Source organism: Myotis daubentonii, chromosome 20 (genome assembly GCF_963259705.1).
Source record: "Myotis daubentonii chromosome 20, mMyoDau2.1, whole genome shotgun sequence".
Lineage (NCBI taxonomy): Eukaryota > Metazoa > Chordata > Mammalia > Chiroptera > Vespertilionidae > Myotis > Myotis daubentonii.
In genome coordinates, this window is record NC_081859.1 from 17,291,771 (window position 1) to 17,315,585 (window position 23,815).

At 42.1% G+C, this 23,815-nt stretch overlaps 1 gene segment (V, D, J or C); it reads right to left on the reverse strand.

Moving 5' to 3' along the window:
* The window catches only part of LOC132222663 (Ig heavy chain V region 1B43-like), a 150,306-nt gene that overhangs the window by 53,992 nt on the left and 72,499 nt on the right, over positions 1-23,815 (reverse strand).

A 23,815-nucleotide genomic window follows, 5' to 3' on the forward strand; every position in this document is an offset into this window, starting at 1 on the left:
ATCTTATATCTTAATTTATGATGTTACTTTGATCTGAGAAACTACCTCTCAAGCACAGACAGGTGAAACATTTGTGATTCTCGATGTTGGAAAATTTTTTATTGTGTCTACAGTTTCTTGTGGAAACTATTTGATATTCAAGGCAGTGGCCTATTGCAGAGACCCCAATCTAGTTACATCAGAAATAGTCATGACTTTAAGTGGAGAAAAGACAAGAAATAAAAGCAGTGATCATGCAGGTGTACAACTCAGAATCTTTCATATGTTGAAGTGATAATGGTAGGGGATTTACCTCTTTTCTCAGTCTAGTGTTATCAGTAATGTTGGAGTCCAGAGGGAGGTGAGGACAGAGAATTCCTACCATAGAATTTCTAATAAGAAAGGGAAATTCAACCCTGAGAGGAATCCCTCATTTCCAGCCTCCCTCTGTCCTTTCCCTGGGAGGTCACTGTGGTCAGAGGGTACTGGGCTTTCCCAAAAATTGTAACATCCTTGATATATTATTTATTAACTCTGCCATCAGACTGATTTGGAAATATATTCTTTTTTAAAAATATATTTTATTGACTTTTTACAGAGAGGAAGGGAGAGGGATAGAGTTAGAAACATCGATGAGAGAGAAACATCGATCAGCTGCCTCCTGCATACCCCCTACTGGGGATGTGCCCGCAACCAAGGTACATGCCCTTGACCGGAATCGAACCTGGGACCTTTCAGTCTTCAGGCTGACACTCTATCCACTGAGCCAAACCGGTTAGGGCACGAAATATATTCTTTATGTTTATGGTTTATTTATTTATTTATTAAATATATATATATATATATATATATATATATATTTACATTTTTTTCACTTTTTTTATTGCTTAAAGTATTACCCTTTATGTTTATGTTTTAAGTTGCTCAATGGAATCCTTGATGGGACCAAAGTCTTTAATTTTGACTAAGGCTAATTTAATATTTTCTTTAATGGGACCTGTTTTGGTGATTTTACAAAGAACTCCCCAGAAAACACTGAGCCTCCACTGTCCATGTGGATTTGCTACAGCAGCCACAGGGACTGGAGCAGGTTCTGGTACCAGAGGGGGGCACTGCTGGGAAACTACCCATAAATCTGGATGTGACTGTGGAACTGGGTGAGGGTAGAAAGCTGGACTGTTTTGAGTCACATGACAGAAATGTGCCTGATGTTAATGGAAAGAGAGTTACTGGACATGTGGGTCTAAAGCCCCCTCCAGTGAAGGCCCAGAAAGAAGTACAGGGCATGATAGAGACATCTTGTATCACTGGAGGAAATACCAGAATTTTATGAGCAGGAGTTTCTTAGAAATTGAAAGCTTAAAAATTCAGCAGGAAGGGGATAAGAGAAATAAGGAACATGCCATTGCCAACTGGCAGGAAGGGGATTCCTGTTGCCTACATGCACATTCTCACAGTGTCTCAGTTCTGAAAGGTAACACCTTCCCAGGTGCAAGGGATCTGCACTTAGACACCTTTGAGGTCATTACTGATCTGGTTTTACCATGAATCATCCAAGCTGCCTTATTAATTGAGGTCCCATCTGTGAAATTTCTCAACACTTTTAGGGAAGCGTGTGCACCCCTCATTGGAAGAGCCATGGTGACGTGTGACCCTCTGAACAGCCTTCATTTCTTTAGGCGAAGAGCCCTGTCTCAGCCCAACCTCATCATCACCATCCTCTTCCTCTTCCTCCTCCTCCTCATCCCTTGTTGACTTATAATCATGCTCATATTTTGTAGACATGGTGGTTTTCCACACACATTAACTTTTTATCAAATAATGAAAACAGGAATCTTCCATTTAGATGTCATTGGACATTGAAACCACAACTGCCACACCTAAGAGTTGTTACAAGGCCTTCCAAACAACGTATGGTTTTGGACAGGGGAGAGTTGCCTCCCAGGACAATGGACCAGTTCTATGGTCATCAACACCATCACCATCACCAGAACCCACATTATCATTTATAATTATTTTTCTTAGTTACAGTAGAAGCTGTTGTTGTATACACATAATGACCATTTCTCTCAATGTTTGCTCAGTTTTTGTAATTGTGAACAAAATATCTAGCCATACTTTATTTTCTTTTTCATTTGGTTATTGAAAACTGATGGCTCCTTCCTGCCCCACATGGGAATTTGAAAAGAAAGGTTGGGTTTCCTCTCCAGATGTCAATAAGAGGTTGAATCCACACAAGCCCCTGGAAGCAGGATTCTTCCTCCTGCCCCACCATCTAGACAAAATAAAATTCCTCAGTCAGTCCCTTTTCCTGGCTTCATCAAAGCAGGTCTGACTTCCTGAAGGGTCTTTCCTGTGCTTCTCAGAGATTTCAACTCTGTGCATAATAAACATTCCATGTCCCTTGGTGTGTGTGTTAATCATCATCCTGGTCGTCCATATCAAGCTTCCATGGAGTCCCCTGATTCTGCTTGGCGTCACCTACTCCTGGTGCTATGAGCATGATGACAAGTCAATGACTGTCACCACCGGGGTCCTCCTTCTCTAGCTTTGCACTCATAGTCTTCTGGTGCCCACTGTCCAGAGCACACGAGTTCTGTTTCTAGCTGTTGGGACCCTGAGCTGCTTGGAGCTGAGCACTGTTGAGTCAAGAGAGAGTCTGGTTGGATTTAGCTGATGCAGGTCAGACATTTGATGATGAATTGTCATTTGGGCTCAGGAGTCTCAGAAAGACACTCTGCAGTTTCTCCACGTGAGAAAGTTGTCTCCTTTTACAACAGACTTTCTAACTCAGAGACGTCAGAGGTAAGTGCAGAGTCAGGAATCCAGAGGTTCCCTGAGGGGAACTGTGACATGAAGGGGAAACCACACAGGAAACCAGCCCAAACCTCCAACTGCTCCTGCTGCTGGGATGGTCCTTGTGTTCAGGGACTCTGAGCTCCCCCTGGTGGTCACAGCCTCTGCTGCAGGGAGGTTTGTGTCTGGGCTCACACTGACTTCCCATCACTGTGTCTCTTGCACAGTAATACATGGCCGTTTCATCGGCTCTCAGGCTGTTCATTTGCAGATACAGCATGTTCTTGGCGTTGTCTCTGGAGATGGTGAATCGGCCCTTCACAGAGTTGGCATAGTGTGTGGTACTTCCATCAGGATTCATTCGACATAACCACTCCAGCCCCTTCCCTGGAGCCTGGCGGACCCAGTGCATCCAGTTGCTACTGAAGGTGAATCCAGAGGCTGCACAGGAGAGTCTCAGAGATCCCCCAGGCTGCACCAAGCTTCCCCCAGACTCCACCAGCTGCACCTCACACTGGACACCTGCAAACACAAAGACATCTTGGTCAGGAAACTCTCACAAGTCCACTGTTTCTCTCACTCACATCCACTCATATACTCAGTCTTTCTTTTTCTCCATAAACTACCTCTTAAAAGAGCCACAATAAAACCCCAGCTGAGCCAAAACCCCATGGTGAGTGGTCTGTGTTCAGTCCTGATCAGGAAATGGGAGCACCTGGGGATACCGGGGCTGGGCTCCTGTCCCAGAGCTGCAGGGTCGAGGCTGGGCTGGTTTTTATGAGCAGAGGGTTGCATATTTGCATGTGCTCCTAGTATATAGGAAGCTCCGGGGTTGCATGCTGGTACAAATGACACCATATAAGAATGTGACATGTCCAGGGATGGATGTATGTTAAATAATTCTCGGCATCTGGGCCTATGTTCTCCATACTGGAACCAATCACTCCAGTTCACCTGTACAAAAAAGAGAAGTATTAAAAATGATGGATTCCTTCGACTGTCACCAGTAATGAAAAGAAAGAGAAATTAACCTTCATATTTGATAATTAAAAGTGCAGTAGGTTCATGTTCAGGAGATGGGAAGTTCCATTCGACACTATTTACCCTACAAAGTGATCAGAGGATAAACTAAGACAAGAGTGTGAGCTTAGAGCCAGTGGATCAAGTGTTGGGGGAGAGTGGAGTGTCTGTGTGCGTCCCTGGGAACCTGAAGCATGAACTATAGAGACACAGCTCCCGGGTCCTATCCCTTCAGGGGAGTTTGGTGCTGGATGTGTAGCAGCTGCACTGTCTCTTTGTGGTGCTTATTCTCTAGACTCTGTTGTAGATCCAGTTTCACACATTGTTGAGATATAGAAGAATCCCTCTCATGACCAGGTGTGCTTAAGGGTTAGGTATGGCTAATGATTGAGGAATAATTACATTTAGGTTATGAAAAATATTGTTATTGGAAATCTGATGTCTGCATGTGACCCTTGGGACTGCTGTCACCATGTCCTGGCTCAGCTTCAGGTCTCCTGTCTGTGACCTGTCCTGGGGTGTCCACAGCTGCATGCACCTTTGAGAGGGGTGCTGGTGGATGAAGGGGGGCAGGTGGCTTTTACAGGGTCTGATCTGCCCTTGACGCTGTGGGAACAGCTGGGGAGAGTCAGCAGGGCTCTGGCCATGGAGCTCCGGGACTCGAACAGATGTAGGGAGGATGTGGACAGTGGAAGGCAACTTGGGAGATTTTCTTCTTCTTGAATTTTGGTAATATTTTGAGAAAGATCAGTGTTAGTGCTTTTTGGAATGTCTGGTGAGATTTACCTGTGAAGGCATCTGGTGCAGGACTTTTATTTGTTGGGAGTTTTTTAATTCCTGCTTTGATTTCATTTCATTAGGTTAATTTGGTTTATTTAGATTTTCTTATTGTTTCTGATTCAGTTTTGAAAGGATATATGTTCCTAGAAATTTAGCATTTTCACCCATGTTTTCCAATATGTTGATATATGGTTGTTCATAATAGTTTATTATAACCCTTTCTATTTCTATGGTGTTAGTTGTTATTTCACTTTTATTTTTCATTTTATTTATTAGTGTCATCTCTCTTTATTTCTTGACTAGTCTGTTTAAAAGTTTGTCAATCTAGTCTATCTTTTGAAAGAACCAGCTCTTGGTTTCATTAATTTCCTTAGACTGTGTTTTGTTTATTTCCTGTATGGTCTTTATTATTTCCTTCCTTGTACTCACTCCACGATTTTTACCCCCGTTCCTTTAGGTGTAGAGTTAGAATGGTATCCTTGTTTCTGTTTCCTGACGTATGGATTTCCCTATTCTAACTGCTTGCTCTGTGTCGCATAGATTTGGCTTGTTGTGCTCTCATTTTCATTTGTTTTAAGGTAACTTTACATTCTTCCTTGGTCTCTCTGATAACCCATTCATTGTTCAGTAACATGTTCCTTAGCCTCACTGATTTTGTGTGTTGTTCTGTTTTTTCATCTGTGGTTGACTTATAATTTCATAACATTATAGTCAGAGAAGGTGCTCGATATGATTTCAATCTTTTTAAACTTATTGAGATTTGCTTTGTGTACTAACATGTGGTCTATCTTAGAAAATGTTTCATGTTTCATGTGCACATGGAAATAATGTATATTCTGCTGCTTTGGGGTGGAATGCTCTGAATATTTCAATTAAAGCCATGTGCTTTAGTATGTGATCAAAGATCTGTGTTTTCTTGTTGATTTCCTGTCTGGAACATCCATCCATTGATGTTAATGGGGTATTAAAGTCTGATACAATGAAAGTATTCCTGTCAATCTTTCCTTTCATGTCCTTCAAGATTTGCTTTTTAAAAATGTATTTTTATTAATTTAAGAGAGGAAAGGAGAGGGAGAGAGAGAAAGAAATGTCAAGGATGAGAGAGTATCATTGATTAGCTGCCTTGGCCTGCTCTGGGGAAAGAGCCTGAAATATGGGCATGTGCCCTGAATGGGAATCCAACTGTGACCTCTTAGTTCACAGGTCAGAGCTCAACCACGGGGACACACAGGCTGTACTCAAAATGTTATTTTCATATTTATGTCCTCCTTTGTTGGGTTTATAAATGTTTACCAATGTTATACTCTCTTGTTCGATTATTTCTTTTATTATTAGGTAGTCTCTTTCTTTGTCTCTTACTGTAGTCTTTGTTTCAAAGTCTGTTTTGTCAGATATAAGTATTGCTGTCCCATTTTTTTTTATTTCTTTTGCATATAATTTCATTTTTCATCCCTTTACTTTTCTCTGTGTTTATCTTTCATTCTGGAGTATGTTCTTTGTGGACAGCATATAAGTGAGTCTTGCTTTCTTATCCAATCAGCTACCCCATATCTTTTGATTGTAGCATTTAAGCCATTTACATTTAAAGCAATTATTGATTGGTACATGATATTTTTTTTTGCCAGAAAGACCCTTTCTTCCCCACCTCCCTCTGCCCTTGATCCTGGGGCTGTTCTCTGGGCTTCAGGGGTCAAGAGCGCCCCCAGGTGTCCTGAGCAACCCCTAGCCCAACCCTGCTGTTTCCCTCAGGGCTGTTTGTGTCTGGGCTCACACTGACTTCCCCTAACTCTGTCTTGCACAGCAATACAGAGCCGTGTCCTTGGCTCTCAGGCTGTTCTATGGTAAATAAGCCTGATTTTTGGACTTGTCCCTGGTGGTGCTGAGTCTGAATTTCTGTGTGGGGTTATAGTTTGTACCTTCATAACCTCATATAACCCCAACCCACTCCAGCCCCTTTCTCTGAACCTGGCGGGTCCCATTCACATCATAACTCATTAGAGAGAATCCACAGACAGTGCAGGTGAGGAGGAGGTTCTTTGAGGGCTTCACCAGTCCTGGGCCCAACTCCTACAGCTGCACCTGGGACAGGACACCTGTGGACAAGGAGCATCAATCCTGTCAGTCACCTGCAGTCACAGCCATCCCATGACCCCTGTCTGACCACGAGACCCTCACCTTGGGGGGCTGTCACCAGGCATAGGACCTGGTCTTCTAGACCACAGCTCTGCCTTCCCAGAGACCTCAGCCCTGTGTGAGGAGAGAGCTGTGAGCCTGCACATCCCAGGAGAGGATTTACCCTGGAGCTTGGAGAGAAATTTATATGTGGGGAAGCCGGGGAATCTCTTTTGTTGACCTCACTCACCAGGTAAGTCAATGATAGGGAACTACCTGGGTGATGAAGCACATTGGAATTAGGTCAAGGACAACCTCACCTGAGCAGAAGAAGAAATGTTGAACTACATTTTTAGGTTTCATTGGTAAGTTATCATTATCTTTCAAACAAATTTAATAGAGATTAGCCATTGTTTAGATTCTGAAATCTAACAATTACATATATCTATAAGTAAGAAATGTTTATCATTGTCATTTTATACCCTAATTATGTTCATCTTGGTGTAAAATATTTTAAAAAGAAAGCACAACCATTTTTTTTTCTGTCACATTGTCTTCATTTCTATTTTCATATGAGTACCTGCTTCCCCACCACAAGAAAAAGGGAGACTCTTGTTTCTTGATGTTGGAATTTTAATGTGACACACTGTGCAAACTCTTCCCTTATGCAAACCATGGCATATTGTAGACACCCTGAAATAACCACATCTGAAAGAATCATCTTTTAACCTGGAGGAAAGATAAGAGATAAAAGCAGTGATAATGCATGTGTACCATTGAGAATCTTTCATATCTTGAACAATGTATGGTGGTCTGTTAAATGACATGGTTTTTTAATCTAGTGTTGTCACTGATGTTGGGGATCACAGTAAGGGAAATTGGAGAATTCCTAGCACACATTTACTCATAGGAAAGGGAACGTCGACCTTGTCAGGAAACTGGCATCCCAGTTTCTCTCTTCCCTGTCCCTGGGGATGCTCACTGTAGTCAGAGGGTGTAGTATGAGCAGTAGTTTGTTAGAAATAACATCATTAAAGATCTTGTAGGTAGGAATCAAGATAAATAAGGAACCTGTCATTGCACACTGGTGGGTAGGGGATCCCTGTCTCTTACATGCACATTCTCACAGTGTCTCTGTTCTAGAAGGTAACACTTCCCAGGTCCAGGGATCTGCACTTGGACACCTTTGGGGTCATTGCTGATCTGGTCTCACCCTGAATCACTAAAGCTGCCTAATTCATTGAGATCCCTTTTATGAAATCTCTCAATACTTAGAGATAAGAGTGGATACCCCTCACTGGAGGACCCATGGTGATGGTGTGTCTGTATAAGGGGCCATCATTTTATTAAACCAAGACCCTGCCCCAATCTGTAGTCATCGTCTTTTTTAATGTGTGATTCTCTTTTTAAGAAATCATATTGTTTGAAGTGTTATATAAATCTCCCCTTTGACCCATTGTGCATCATCTTAACCATCATCATTATCATAATCATCCCCATTTTCTTACCTATAATCTTTCTTCTCATTTTCTATAGACAAGTGGTTGTCCACACACAATGACTTTTTATAGGAAAAGAAAGCAGGAGTCTTCTCCATGGCTGTCATTGGAAAATTGAAACCCCAAAAGCCCAACTCTAAGTTGACCCAAGGCCTTCTAATAACTGGTGACCTTGGATAAAGTACAGATTCCCACAAAGACATTGGAACAGAGAGTTACTGTTGTCCGATATTATTATCACCATCACCAACATCATCAAAATCATGATTACCTTCGTCATCCTCATTCTCAATTTCTTACATATAATTATTCTTTCCAGTTTGTGTAGACCTGTTTTTTTAACACACGCAATAACACCATATCTCAACTTTTGCTCATTTTTTATATTTGTTATATAAAACAGGTAGTCATACTCTATTTTATTTTTGCTTGACTACTGAAAACTGATGGCTTATTCTTGCCTCTTCCCCATCTGCCACACAGGCGATATCTGATAAGAAATCAGGGTTTTGTCTTTAGATATCATTGGGAGATAGAAACCACTCAAGCCCCTGGAAACAGAATTCATTCCCTCTCCCATCTCTTTGAAAATTATAAAGCACAAATCCAGTCTCCTTTCCTGACTCCATCAAAGCAGGTCTGAACTGCTGAAGGGCCTTCCCTGTGCTTCCCAGAGATTTCAACCGTGTGCATAATAAACATTCCACGTCCCTGTGGTGTGTGTATTTGTTATCAGCCTGGACATGCAAAACACGATTCTGTGGGTCCCTCTGCCTTTTCCTGGCATCACCTACTTTTGGCGCTATAAGCATGATGGCAAGTCAAGGAATGTAACCACCAGTAATTCTTCATCTCTAGCTTTGGAGTCACATGCCTCTGGTGTCCGCTGTCCAACACGATCTTGTCCTGCTGGCTGGCTGGGACCCTGAGCTGTGTGGAGCAGAGCTGCACTGTTGAGTCAGCAGAGCCTGTGGTTGGATTTAGCTTACTTAGGTCGGAAGATTTGATCATTACTTGGTACTTGGCACAAGAGTCTGAAAGAGACTCTCTGACATTTGGCCATATGAAGAAGTTGTCTCTGTTTCAACAGACTATTCTAACTCAGAGACTTCAGAGGTAAGTGCAGAATCAGGAATCCAGAGGTTCCATGAGGGAAACCATGACATGAAGAGGAAACCACACAGGAAACTAGCCCAAACCTCCAACCACACCTGCTACTGGGATGGCCCATGCATTCAGGGAATGTGAGTGGCCCCTGTTGGTCACAGCCACTCTTGCAGAGAGGTCTGTTTCTGGGCTCACTCTGACTTCCCATCACTGTGTGTCTCTTGCACAGTAATACATGGCTGTGTCCTCAGCTCTCAGGCTGCTCAGCTCCATGTGGCTGTGCTCATGGAGGTGTCTCTAGTCATGGACACTCTGCGTTGGAACTTCTTTGCGTAATTTGTGTTTCCATTGTTAAGGTAAACCCTCCCCATCCATTCAAGCCCTGTCCTGGGGCCTATTGCACCCAGTGCATCCAGTAGCTGGTGAAGGTGTTTCCAGAAGTCTTGCAGGAGACATTCACAGAGGTCCATGGCTTCCTCACTTTCCAGGGGTGGGCAAACTTTTTGACTCGAGGGCCACAATGGGTTCTTAAACTGGACCAGAGGGCCGGAACAAAAGCATGGATGGAGTGTTTGTGTGAACTAATATAAATTCAAAGTAAACATCATTACGTAAAAGGGTAAGGTCTTTTTTGTGTGTTTTATTCATTTCAAACAGGCCTGATCTGGCCCGCTGGCCGTAGTTTGCCCACGCCTGCCTTAGCCCCAGACTGCACCAGCTGCACCTGGGATTGGACACCTGTAGGGAGAGGATACAGGAGTGGGTGGAAATCCTCCTTGACTCTCCCTGGTCCCCTCCTCAACCCAAGGACTGGGGATCCCCTTACATGTAGCCATGGCCACCAGGAGGAGGGTTCTCCAGCTTCTGTCCATGGTGAGGGCTGTGCTGTGAGCACGTCTGTAGGGGAAGGTGTGGCTGTTGGTGATCCCTCAGGGCACAGACTTGTCCATATTTAACCTAGTCTTCCTCCTGTCTTTTGCATATTCATGAGGCAGAGTATTTCAGAGCTGAGGTCTTGACCCCACCTGAGAGAAGGTGGATGACACAGGGACCAGGCTCAGTAGGTCCTAATTATTTTTTTAAACATTATATCTTTATTGTTGAAGGTCTTACATATGTCCTCTTTATCTCCCGTTGACCCCTTCTAGCCGCACGCCCCCCTGCCCAAGGCCTCCACCAGCCTATTGTCTGTGTCCATGGGTTATACATATATGCATACAAGTTTTTTGGTTGATCTCTTCCCAACCACCCATCCTCTCCTACTTTCCACCTGAGATTCCCTATTCTTCTAGGTCTCTGGATCCATTTCGTTCATCATTTAATTTTTTTATTAGATTCCATATATGAATCAGATAATGCGATACTTGTCTTTCTCTGACTTATTTCACTTAGCATGATACTCTCCAGGTCCCTCTATGCTGTCTCAAAGGGTAAGAGATCCTTCTTTTTTATGGATGTATAATACTTTGTGGTATAAACACACCACAGATTTTTAATCCACTCATCTACTGATGGTCTCTTGCGCTGTTTCCAGGTCTTAGCTATTATAAATTGTGCTGCTATGAATACAGGAGTGCAGACATGCTTTCTGATTGATGTTTCCATTCCCTTAGGATATATTCCTAGAAGTGGGATCACAGGGTTAAATGGCAGTTCCATAGTTAATATTTTGAAGAAACTCCATAGTGTTTTCCATAGTGGCTGCACCAATCTGTAGTCCCACCAGCACTGTACTAGGGTTCACTTTTCTCCACATCCTCAAGTGCTCCACAAACTATGTGTTGGTTTGCTTATGGTAATAATTCTTTTTTTTTATTATTGACTAACATTTATTTTCCCCCCAGTTATTTAGATATAAATTCTCAGTCGCCATCAACAGAGCATTTACTAACTGGTGCAAGTTTTACCCACAGTCTGTTTACTACCAAAACCAGCAACATCTCATACTTTTCATTAAAATCAGTTATAACTTGAATGAATAATTCAAAGGCAATGTCTCATCAGATATCAGGTTTTAAACATGCGGCTCATACTTTGAGTACAAATCTCAGCCTGGGGGAGCTAGAAGTTACTATGGACAATCGTAGTTATATACGCATTAACCCCAATCTCTCCCATGATGAAGTAAAGGACATTAGCCAGGGCACCGTCCAAACAGAGACAGAAGGATATAATTATCAAGTTATCACGTCTGCCCAAGGTTACACACAGCACATGGATGGGTTTGCAGCATCAGTTAGTAGAGTCATCACAATTTTGCAAGAAAAGCCAGAGTCAATCAAAATACCAACCTGTGCAGAATCGCCTGGATTTCTGGGTGTTTCCTGTGTGCCAACCACCGATGGTCACTTCCGATGTGGAAGGTGCCCCCTTGGGTATTACGGAGATGGTATCAATTGCAAAGGTAGTATGAAAACTCTTCAAAGAAAACTATCTAGTTCACATTAAAGTAGTTAAGAAGATATGCTATTTATTAATTTCTATTTACTCCGTTTAGTTCAATAATTTCTATTAATTTACTTATTTATTTGTCTATAGTCTTTTTCATATTTCAAAAAAATTACATGGGCATTTCTGAGTTATTTTTAAATAGTGTTAATATTAAATAGAATTATAACTATATAAATGTATTTATTGAGTATCTACAGTGGTCCATGGTCTATGGAAACATTCTTTATCAATTTTCTCATATAATCCACAAGGACCCAACAAATTGGGTGTTATTTTCTCATTATACAGATGAGAAAGCACAGCCTTAGAGGGCTAACTGGTTTTCCTGGAATTAAGCAGCTAAAAAGACAAAATAAGAATGGGAATAACATTGTGGCCTGGGTTCTTTTTAGCTCTCAGTACGCATTTAGTCCTTTAACTTACTACATCTAACATATTTGCGTATTTGCATAAATTAGGTTTCTCTATAATTCCTCTGGCATTTTTTTAATTGTTTTATTGCTTAAAGCAGAGGTCCTCAAACTTTTTAAACAGGGGGACAGTTCACTGTCCCTCAGACATTGCACACATGCACACTGCTGGCCCGGGACAAGTTGGCTGCTAAGTAGGACAGGCAGCGGCTGCAAAAACACCCGGAGGGCCGGATAAATATTTTTGGCGGGCCGCATGTGGCCCGCGGGCCATATTTTGAGGACCCCTGGCTTAAAGTATTACAAAGAGTATTATATATGTCTCCTTTTTTTTTCTCTCCCCTTTACCTTCCCCTAGCCTCCCATACCCCACATGTCTTCTGTCCATTGGTTACGCTTATATGCATGCTTACAAGTCCTTCGGTTGATCTCTTACCCACCTCCCACCAGCCTCCCAACCCTCCCCAGCCTTCCCTCTGTAGTTTGACAGTCTGTTAGATGCTGCTCTGCCTCTGTATCTATTTTTGTTCATCAGTTTATAATGGTCTTTATTATCCATAAATGAGTGAGATCATGTGGTATTTTTCTTTCATTGACTGGCTTATTTTACTTAGCATAATGCTCTCCAGTTCCATCCATGCTGTTGCAAATGGTAAGAATTCCTTCTTTTTTACAGCAGCATAGTATTCCATTGTGTAGATGTACAACAGTTTTCTAATCCATTTATCTGGTGATGGGCACTTAGGCTGCTTCCAGATCCTCGCTATGGCAAATTGTGTTGCTATGAACATAGGGATGCATATATCCTTTCTGATTGGTATTTCTGTTTTTTTGGGATATATTCCTAGAAGTGGGCTCACAGGGTCAAATGGGAGTTCCATTTTTAACTTTTTGAGGAAACTCCATACTGTCTTCCATAGTGGCTGCACCAGTCTGCATTCCCACCAGCATTGCACGAGTGTTCCCTTTTCTCCGAACCCTCTCCAGCACTTGTCGGTTGTTGATTTGTTGATGATAGCCATTCTGACAGGTGTGATATGATACCTCATTGTTGTTTGATTTGCATCTCTCAGATGATTAGTGACTTTGAGCATGCTTTCAAAGTCTCTTTGCTTTCTGAATGTCCTCTTTTCAAGTGTCTATTTAAGTCCTTTGCTCATTTTTTAATTGGATTCTTTATCTTCCTTTTTGTTAAGTTTTATGAGTTCCCAATAAATGTTGGAGATTAAACCCTTATTGGTGATAACATTGGCAAATATGTTCTCCCATTCAGTAGGCTTTCTTGTTATTTTGTTGATGGTTTCTTTTGCAGTGTAGAAGCTTTTTATTTTGATGTAGTCCCATTTGTTTATTTTCTCTTTAGTTTCCAATGCCCTAGGAGCTGTATCGGTGATGAAATTGTTTCAGCATATGTCTGAGATTTTGTTGCCTTTGGATTCCTCTAGTATTTTTATGGTTTCTCATCTTACATTTAAGTCCTTTATCCATTTTGAGTTTATTTTTGTGTATGGTGTAAGTTGGTTTTCTAGTTTCATTTTTTTGCATGTATTTATCCAATTTTCCCAACACCATTTATTAGAGACTATCTTCACTCCATTGTATGTTCTTGCTGCCTTTGTTAAATATTAATTGAGCATATTGGTTCAAGTCGATTGCTGGGTTCTCCATTCTATTCATTGATCTATATGTCTGTTCTTGTGCCAGTACCAGACAGTTTTGAGAACAGTGGCTTTGTAATACAGCTTGATATCTGGTATTGAGATTACACCTACTGTCTTCTTCTTTCTCAGGATAGCTGCAGCTATTTGGGGTCTTTTTTTTATTCCAGATAAATTTTTGGATAGTTCGTTCTAGGTCTGTGAAATATGCCGTTGGTATTTTAATGGGAAGTGCATTGAATTTATAGATTGCTTTGGGTAGTATGGACATTTTAATGATGTTGATTCTACCAATCCAAGAACATGGTATGTTCTTCCATCTGTTTATATCTTCCTCTGTCTCTTTTTTCAACGTCCTGTAGTTTTCTGAGTAGAGGTCTTTTACCTCTTTAGTTAAGTTTATTCCTAGGTAGTTTAATTTTTTTGATGCGATGGTAAATGGGATTGCCTTTTAAGTCTCTCTTTCTGTAAGTTCACTATTGGTGTATAGAAATGCCATAGATTGCTTGGCATTAATTTTGTATCCTGCTACATTGCCGAATTCATTATTAAGTTTAATAGTTTTTTGATGGAGTCTTTAGGGTTTTTTATGTCTAATATAATGTCATATGCAAATAAGCACAGTTTTACTTTTTCTTTTCCAATTTGGATGCCTTTTATTTCTTCTTCTTGTCTAATTGCAATGGCTAATACTTCCAGTATTATGTTGAACAGGAGTGGTGAGACTGGCCATCCCTATCTTGTTCCTGTTCTTAGGGGAAATGGTTTCAGTTTTTCTCCATTGAGTATGATGTTGGCTGTAGGTTTGTCATATATGGCTTTTATTATGTTGAGGTATGATCCTTCTATTACCACCTTACAGAGAGTTTTTATCAAAAAAATGTGTGTTGGATTTTTTCAAATGCTTTTTCTGTAGCAATTGATATGACTATGGTTTTTTTCTTTCAGTTTGTTTATGTGATGTATCACGTTTATTGATTTGTGGATATTGTACCATCCTTGCATCCTGGGATAAATCTTATATGGTCATGGTGTATGATCTTTCTGATATACTGCTGGATCCGATTTGATAAGATTTTGTTGAGGATTTTGGCATCTATTTTCACGAGGAATATTGGCCTTTAATTCTCTTTTATTGTGTTGTTTTTACTGGTTTTGGTATTAGGGTGATGCTGACTTCATAGAATGAGCTTGGAAGGGTTCCTTCCTCTTGAATTTTTTGGAATAATCTGAGGAGGATAGGTTTTAGTTCTTCATTGAATGTTTGGTAAAACTTCCCTGTGAAGCTGTCTGACCCTGGGCTTTTGTTTGATGGAAGCTTTTTGATGACTGCTTCGATTTCTTCCATAGTGATTGGCCTACTGAGATGTTTAGATTCTTCCTGATTGAGTTTTAGAATATTGTATTTTTCTAGGAATATGTCCATTTCCTTCAGATTGTATAGTTTGTTGGAGTAGAGTTGTCCATAGTATTTTTTAACATTATTTGTATTTCTGTGGGGTCTGTTATTATTTCGCCTCTATCATTTCTTATTTTGTTTATTTGGATCCTCTTTCTTTGTTTCTTGGTGAGCCTGGCTGGAGGTTCATCAATCTTGTTTATCCTTTCAAAGAACCAGCTCTTGGTTTCATTGATTTTATGTATTGTGGTTTTTTTTGTTTGTTTGTTTGTTTTGTTTTTTTGGTTTTTTTTTTGTGTCTATGTCATTTATTTCTGCTCTAATCTTTATTATCTTCTTCCTTCTTATCCCTTTGGGCTTTTCTTGTTGCTCTCTTACTAATTCTTTGAGATGTAGAGTTAGATTATTTACTACCATTTTTTCTTGTTTTTTGAGATAGGACTGTAGAGCTATAAACTTCCCTCTCAGGACTGCTTACATTGTGTCCCATAGGTTTTGGATTGTTGTGTTTTCATTGTTATTAGTTTCCAGGATGTTTTTAATTTCTTCTTTGATCTCATTGGTAACCCAATCAATATTTAATAACATGCTATTCAGCTTCAAAGTGTTTGAGTGTTTTGGGTTGTTTTTATTGTAGTTTATCTCTAATATTATGCCATTGTGGTCTGAGAAGATGCTTGGTATAATTTCAATCTTCTTGAATTTGGGGAGACTTTGCTTGTGACCCAATATGTGCTCTATTTTTGAAAATGTCCCATGTGCACTTGAGAAGAATGTATATTCCGTGGCTTTGGAGTGAAATGTTCTGAAGATACCGATTAAGTCTATCTGATCTAGTGAGTCATTTAGAATTGCTGTTTCTTTGCTTATTTTTTTTTTTGTCTAGAAGATTTATCCAGTGATGTCAGTGGTGTATTAAAGTCCCCTACTATGACTGTATTGTTGTCGATATCTCCCTTGATATCTTTCAGGAGTTGTTTTTTTTATGTTTATGGGTACTCCTGCATTGGGTGCATATATGTTTTTCAGGGTTATATTCTCTTGTTGTATCAATCCCTTTAGTATTTTGAAGTTGCCTTCCTTACTTCTTGTTATGGCCTTCACTTTGAGGTCTATTTTGTCTGATATAAGTATTGCTACCCCAGCTTTTTTTTCATTTCCATTTGCCTGAAAGATATTTTTCCATCCCTTCACTTTCAGCCTGTGTGAGTCCCTTATTCTGAGGTGGGTCTCTTGTAGACAGCAAATATATGGGTCATGTTTTTTTTTATCCATTCAGCCACCCGATGTCTTTTGATTGGAGCATTTAGTCCATTTATGTGTAAAGTTATTATTGAAAGGTACTTATTTGTAGCCGTTTTTATTTTTTGTGCCACTTTTCTTTCTTGGCTTTTTATTTCTTCTTTTTACACCAGTCTCTTTAGCATTTCTTGCATTGCTGGCTTGGTAGTGATAAACTCCCTTAGCCTTTTTTGTTTGTGAAGCTTCTTATTTCCCCTTCAATTTTTAATAATAGCCTTGCTGGATAGAGTATTCTTGGATTCAATCTCTTGCTTTGCATCACTTTGTGAACTTCCATCCATTCTTTTCTGGCCTGATGTGTTTCTGTTGAGAAATCATTTGATAATCTAATGGGAGATCCCTTGTATGTAACTTTCCCTCTCTTTCTTGAAGCCTTTAAGATTCTCTCTTTGTCCTGAACATTTGCCATGGTAATTATGATGTGTCTTGGTGTGGGTCTTTTCGGGTTCATCTTGCTTGGAACTCTCTGTGCTTGTGTGACTACTTTCTTCCCCACCTCAGGGATGTTTTCTGATATTATTTCTTCAAATAGGTTTTCTAATTCTTGTTCCTCTTCCTGTTGTTCTGGCACCCCTATTATTCATATGTTGCTTCGTTTCATGTTGTCCCATATCTCCCTTAGGCTCTCCTCCTGTCTTTTATTTTTTTTCTCCAATTGCAGTTAAGTGTGTGTTTGTTTTGCTTCCATGTCTTCTAATTCACTAATTTGGTCCTCCGCTTCTCCTAGTCTACTGTTGAAACTTTCAATTGTGTTTTTTATTGCAGCTAGATCACCCCTAATTTCTTATTGATTCTTACATAAGTTGTTGATTTCTTCTTGATTCTTGCATAAGTTGTTGATATTTTCCTCCATCTGGTTTATGCACTCTAGGACCCTTATTCTGAATTCTTTTTCTGACATGTTGCATGCCTCCTTTTCACTTAGCGGTTTTTCTGGTGAGTTCTCCTTTTCTTTCCTTTGGGGGTTTCTTTGTCTACCCATGTTCGATCTCACCAACAGGTCTAGATGTGGAGTCGTTCAGGGGCTGCTCCTTGGGTCGCAGTGGCTCCTCGGGCTATGGTTACTCCTCGGGCAGTTTTAGTTTCAGCTGCTCCTCATTTGGCAGCAGCTCCTCTGGTGGGTACTGTTCACAGCTGTCGTGGCTCCTCTGGCTGGTGGGAGAGGCTTCTCACACAGCTGCTGTTCCTCCGACAGAGGGTGTGCTGATGACGAGGCTGCTGTTCCTTGGATGGGGCGGGCTACACACACAGCTGCTACTCCTTGAACTGGGGCAGACTGCTCATGTGTCTGCTGTTCCTTGAATGGGGGCTGGCTTCACACTGCTGTTGTTCCTCTGATGTGGTGGGCTGCTTGCGGGGTACTGCTCCTTCGACTTGGACAGGTTGATTGCAAGGCTGCTTCTCCTCGGACGGGGTTGGGCTGCTTTGCAGCTGCTGTTCTTCAGATGGGAGTGAGCTGCACATGTGGCTGCTCCTCCTCGGACGGGGATGGGCCACTCACCCAGCTGCTGCTCATCAGACAGGTGCAGGCTGTGTGTAGCTCTGCTCCTCGGACTGGTGCTTGCTGTGCAGGGCTGCTGCTCCTCAGATGTGGGTGATCTGCTCGTGTGGCTGCTGCTCCTCGGACCAGCGTGGGCTGTTGCTGCTCCTTGAATGGGGACGGGGTGCTTGTAGAACTGCTGCTCCTCAGATGGGGGTGGGCTGCTCACACAGCTGCTGCTCCTTGGATTGGGTAGGCTACTGGTGCGGCTGCTGCTGCTTGGATGAGGGCAAGATGCTTGCACAACTGCTGCTCCTCGGACTGGTGCAGGGTGCAGGCTGTGTGCAGCTGCTGCTCCTCGGATGGGGGCGGGCTGCACAGGGCTGCCACTCCTCAGACATAGGCAGACTGCACTTGCGGCTGCTGCTCCTCAGACTGGTCGGGCTGCTCGTGTGGTTGCTGCTCCTTGGACGGGGGAGGGGGCATGCTCACACAGCTGTTGCTTGTGGTTACAAGTGCCCTGGACGGCACTGTATGGTCTGGTCAGAGCTTCAGGCTGTCCCCTCTGGTCTGCCTTCTGTAATTATAGAACCAAGATCTCAAATCCCTTGGTTCCAACAGTCCTGCGAATTTCCTTTCCCCAGTCAGGGGCTGTGCCTGTCCCAAGGGACGCGACTGGGTGCCATGCGGTTTCCCTCTGACCCTCTGGGTTCAGAGATCTGGCAAAATTTTCTGCCCAGATCTCTGTTTTTTACCTTTCCAGGGGAACTCTGCCCTTCCAAGCTGCAAACTGCCTCACCAGCTGAGTATCCTTCACCAATTCAGGATGGATGTTATTTGTTTCAGCTGCTCATTCTATTTGCTCTGGGACAAGCCTTGGGATGCATCTGCCTATTCTTCAACCATCTGTTTCCTCCCTCCTCTGGCTATAATAGCGATGTTGGAGTATTCCTTTGTTCTCAGTATTCCCTGGAGGAATTCTTATTTTTTCTTGAGGATTTCTGAAGAACAGCTTAAATAAAATCATGGCCTTCCTCTGAGAGGAGGAGGCCAAGAATCCTGAGAGAAACCCATTGATTTGCTGGAGGGGAGGCCTATGGTAATAATTCTAACAGGTGTGGGGTGATACCTCATTTTCTTTTTAATTTGCATCTCTCAGATGATTATTGACTTTGAGCATTTTCTCATATGTCTCTTGGTCATCTGTATGTCCCCTTTGAGGAAGTGTTAGTTTAGGTCCTTTGCCCATATTTTAATTGGATTGTTTGTTTTCCTTTTGTTAAGTTGTATGAGTTCCTTATACATTTTGGCTATTAATCTTTTATCAGATGTATCATTGTCAAATATGTTCTCCCATACAGTGGGGTCCCTTTTCATTTTGTTGGTTTCTTTTGCTGTGCAGAAGAGTTTTATTTTGATGTAGCCCCATTTGTTTATTTTTTACTTAGTTTTCATTGCCCTAGGAGATGTATCTGTAAACATATTGCTATGAGAGATGTCTGAGATTTTGCTGCCTATGGTTTCTTCTAGGATTTTTATAGTTTCCTGAATTACATTTCAGTTGTTATCCATTTTAAGTTATTTCTTGTGTATGGTGTAAGTTGGTGGTCTATTTTTATTTGTTTTTGCATGTATCTGCCCAATTTATCCCATAACATTTATTGAAACGTCTGTCTTGACTCCTTTGTAAGTTCTTGTTTCCTTTGTCAAATATTAAATGTGTGTAATGGCTTGGGTCCATTCTTGGGTTCTCTGTTCTGTTCTATTGGTCAATATGCCTGTTCTTTTCCCAGCACCAGGCTGTTTTAATTACGGTGGCTTTGTACTATACCTTGATATTTAGAATTATGATCCCTAGAACTTTGTTCTTCTTTCTCAAAATTTTGGCAGCTATTAAGGATGTTTTTTGGTTCCATATAAATTTTTGGAGTTTTTGTTCTAGCTCTGAAATGTGCCGTTGCTATTTTAATGGGGATTGCATTGAATCTGTAGATTGACTTTGGTAGTATGGACATTTTAATGATGTTAATTCTACCAATTCATGGGCATGGTATATTACTCCATTTGTTTATGTCCTCCTCTATCTCTTTTGTCAACCACTTGTAGTTTTCTCAATACAAGACTTTTATCTACTTGGTTAAGTTTATTACTAAGTATCTTAATTTTTTGTGGCAATGGTAAATGAGATTGCTGGTCTAGTTTCTCTTTCTCAGAATCATTATTGATGTATAAAAATACCATTGATTTTTTGGTGTTAATTTTGTATGATGCCATATTGCCACATTCATTTATTATATCTAGTAGATTTTTGGTGGAGTCTTTGGGATTATGTCATCTGTAAATAATGACAATTTTACTTCCTCCTTTCCAATTTAATGCCTTTTATTTTTTCTCTTGTCTGATCACTGTGGCTAGGACTTCCAGTGCTATGTTGAATAAGAGTGGTAAAAACCAACATCCTTGTCTTGTTCCTATTCTTAGGGGAAATGCTGTTACATTTTTCCCATTGGTTGTAGGTTTTTCATATATGGCCTTTATTATATTGAAGTATGATCCCTCTATTCTCACTTTGCTGAGAGTTTTATCAAAAATGGGTATTGGATTTTGTTAAGTGCTTTGTGTCTATTGATATGATCATGTGATTTTTGTCTTTCAATTTGTTTCTGTGAATTATCACGCTTATTGATTTGTGAATATTGTGCCAGCTTTGCATCCAGGGAACAAATATCACTTGGTCATGATGTGTGATCTCCTTAACATATTGGGGGATCTGATTTGCTAATATTTTATAGAGGGTTCTAGTATCCATGTATTTTATCAAGGGTACTAGTCTGTAATTCTCATTCTTTGTAGTGTCTGTATCTGGTTTTGGAATTAGGATAATGCTGACCTCATAAAGAACAGCTTGGATGTGTCCCTCCCTCTTTGATTTTTTGGAATAGTTTGAGGATTATAGGTGATAGTTCTTTAAATGTTTGGTAAAACTCCCCTGTGAAGATATCTGATCCAGGGCTTTTGTTTGCTGGGAGTTTTTATTTATTTTTTTTATTACTGCAGCTATTTTCTCATTTGTTACTGGCTTATTCATGCTTTCTGATTCTTCCTGATTCCGTTTTGGGAGATTGTGTTTTTCTAGGCATTTGTCCATTTCCTTATTCATAGTGTTTTCTTATAATCCTTTGTATTTCTGTGGTGTCAGTTGATACTTATCCACTTTCATTTCTGATGTTATTTATTTGGGGTCATTCTTTATGTTTCTTGATGAGTCTGGCTAACAGTTCATCAATTTTATTTATCTATTCAAAGAACAAGCTCTTGGTTTCACCAAGTCCTAATCATGGTTGGAGGAGGTATGTCTGTCCCCTTTCAGGTCCCTGAGCTAAGTGTAGACAGAGCTCCTCCTGTGAGGAACCAATCCCCACAGGACATTCTCCTCATTGTGAGCCCACCTTTGAGTGACATGGGCCACGTGGATCAGCTCTTGGTTTTGATACCTGAATGTCTACTTCCTGGATCAGCATGTCTCCAAAATGCTGCCCCTAGTGAGGTAATAAATCCATCCCTGCCCCAACCTCTTATAATTCAGATATCCTGAAGCCATAGAAATATCCCTGTGTGTGGGGTTCTCATGTCTCATTGAGTTGGGTAAATGCTCTGATAGAGCAGGATATTCACAGTCACCTCAGAAATCGTGTCCAAATTTCAGTTTGGATTGTTGTATGAAGGGAGGAAGCCCCAGGCTTCAGAGGAAATCCCTGCCCAGCTCCCTCTGCACCTGCTCCTGGGGCAGCAGCCAGTGCTCCTGGGCCCTGAGCTTCCCCTTCTGCTCAGCACTGGCTCTTTTGGGGAGCATCCTGTCTGGGCTCACAGGGCATTGACTTCTCAGTGTCTCTTGTCCAGTAGTGAAGGCTGTGCCCTGATGTCTGATTGCTCCATCAGGGACACCGTGTGGTTTTGACATCTCTGGACAGAGTGAACTGGCCTTACTGAGCCCCAATGGCTCTGCAAGGAGACCCAAACCAGGGCTTTATGAGGGCAGCTGGAGCCCTTCCCTGGAGCTGCCAGATGCATAAACACTGCCCACCCTCCCCTCATCCAGAAGCTCCTGGGGGTTCTTGGGCCTCTTATGTCCTCAGGTTCCTCTCATTAAAGGTCCCATCTACACATCCCAGTGTGTTGCCAATTCTCACTGCACTTCTATTTGATAAATTACACACACATACACACACACACTCACACACACACACACACACACTGATGATTTTATTTGCTATGAAATACACACTTGCCTCTCTTCCCTGTACATAGCACATGAGCACATGGGCAGGGAACACATGTGGATTCTGGGTCTGGGTGTGACTTTCTCTGGAAGCCAATCAAATGCACCCATGATAAAAACAGAGACTTTGAAGAGCAGGCACTCATGTGTCCATGTTCTTGCAGGTCCTGTACATGCAGATGCAGGTGGAAAAGGTCAGGCTTGCTCCAGGGATAGTCTGAGGTGAGGCTGGGTCACCCTTTGACTTCAGGGGTGCATTACTGTTAGTGCCCTGGGCCTGCAGGTGACCATGCAGAGGCTACCATTTTCTCAGTCCAGGTCCAGGGAACAGGCCTCACTGGGGAGCACCTGCCTCCCAGGAGCACAGCCCAGGCAAGACAGCAGAGACAGGCTCGCACTCTGTCCCTCCTCTCTACTCACTTCTCCTAGCAGAGCAGCCCCTCCCACAGGGAGCAGCTCAGGAAGGTCTCCCAGGTCCTGGATCACAGAGAGGCTCTGAGACACTGGACTCACCTTCTCCCAGAGGGACACAGGCACTGACTCTGGACAAGCAGGCACTCTGACATGGGTGTGGACTCAGAACTGCTCCTGGTCACAGAGAGTCATTCTGGGACCTGTCCTTCCAGCATCTACGTGAGACCCTGGGAGGAAGGGAATCTGGAGGCTGGCTATCTGGGAAGGAGACTGTGAGCTCATGATGGGCTAAAACTACAGAAGGAGGGAGGATCAAGGTGCAGAACAGTTGTATCTTCTTAAAAATCGCTTAACTGATATTTACCTAATAATGAGATATCAGAAGAAAGGGCTTTTGAACCCCCCTGAAGAGACCTGATCATGTGTTTTAACAATAAAGGCCATCATGAAACTTCAATTAGCCCCCGAGTTCACACCTTACAGCTCACGGAGCAATTCAAAATCCACACCTTGGAGAACCGCCCCAGTGCAGGACGTGTAACTCAGGATGCTCAGAACCCTCTAGGAGCTGCAATTCTGGAAGCAGAAGCTGACTCCTGACCTTCTGTACAAGGGGAGGATCAGACGGTGGAAACTTCACTCAGTGTGAGAACCAGGCCCCACTCTCACTCCTGCTTTGTGCTTATTGACTTACTCATCATCGCTGGTTGCTGTCCACTCTGAATGCATGAGTCCCTCCCTTTCCCTTATTATTGCAATTGTTAGGTGGACACAGGAGTCTGACCCCAGGTTTGGTACTGACGTCTGGCAGCTTTCCAGCCTTGCCCTCCATCCTCCACTTCTGCCCACATCTGGACACGCAGGTGAGGAAGCCTGGCGGTCTCTCCTCTGCCCCTGGAGGGGGTCCATCCACTCCAGCCCCTGCCCAGCACAGGACTGCCATCATTTCTCACTCCCTGACACAGCTCACCCAGAGCCAGTCCCCCTCCCGGCTTCCTAAGGCCATTGTACCTGCTGAAGAGGTCTCCCTGCCTCCTGAGTCCAAGGTTATGTCAGAGCTGCTGGTCATCTCATCCCCTGGTGTGTGGGCATCCTCAGACTCAGCCTCTGAAGCTGCTGTGAGCGGGAC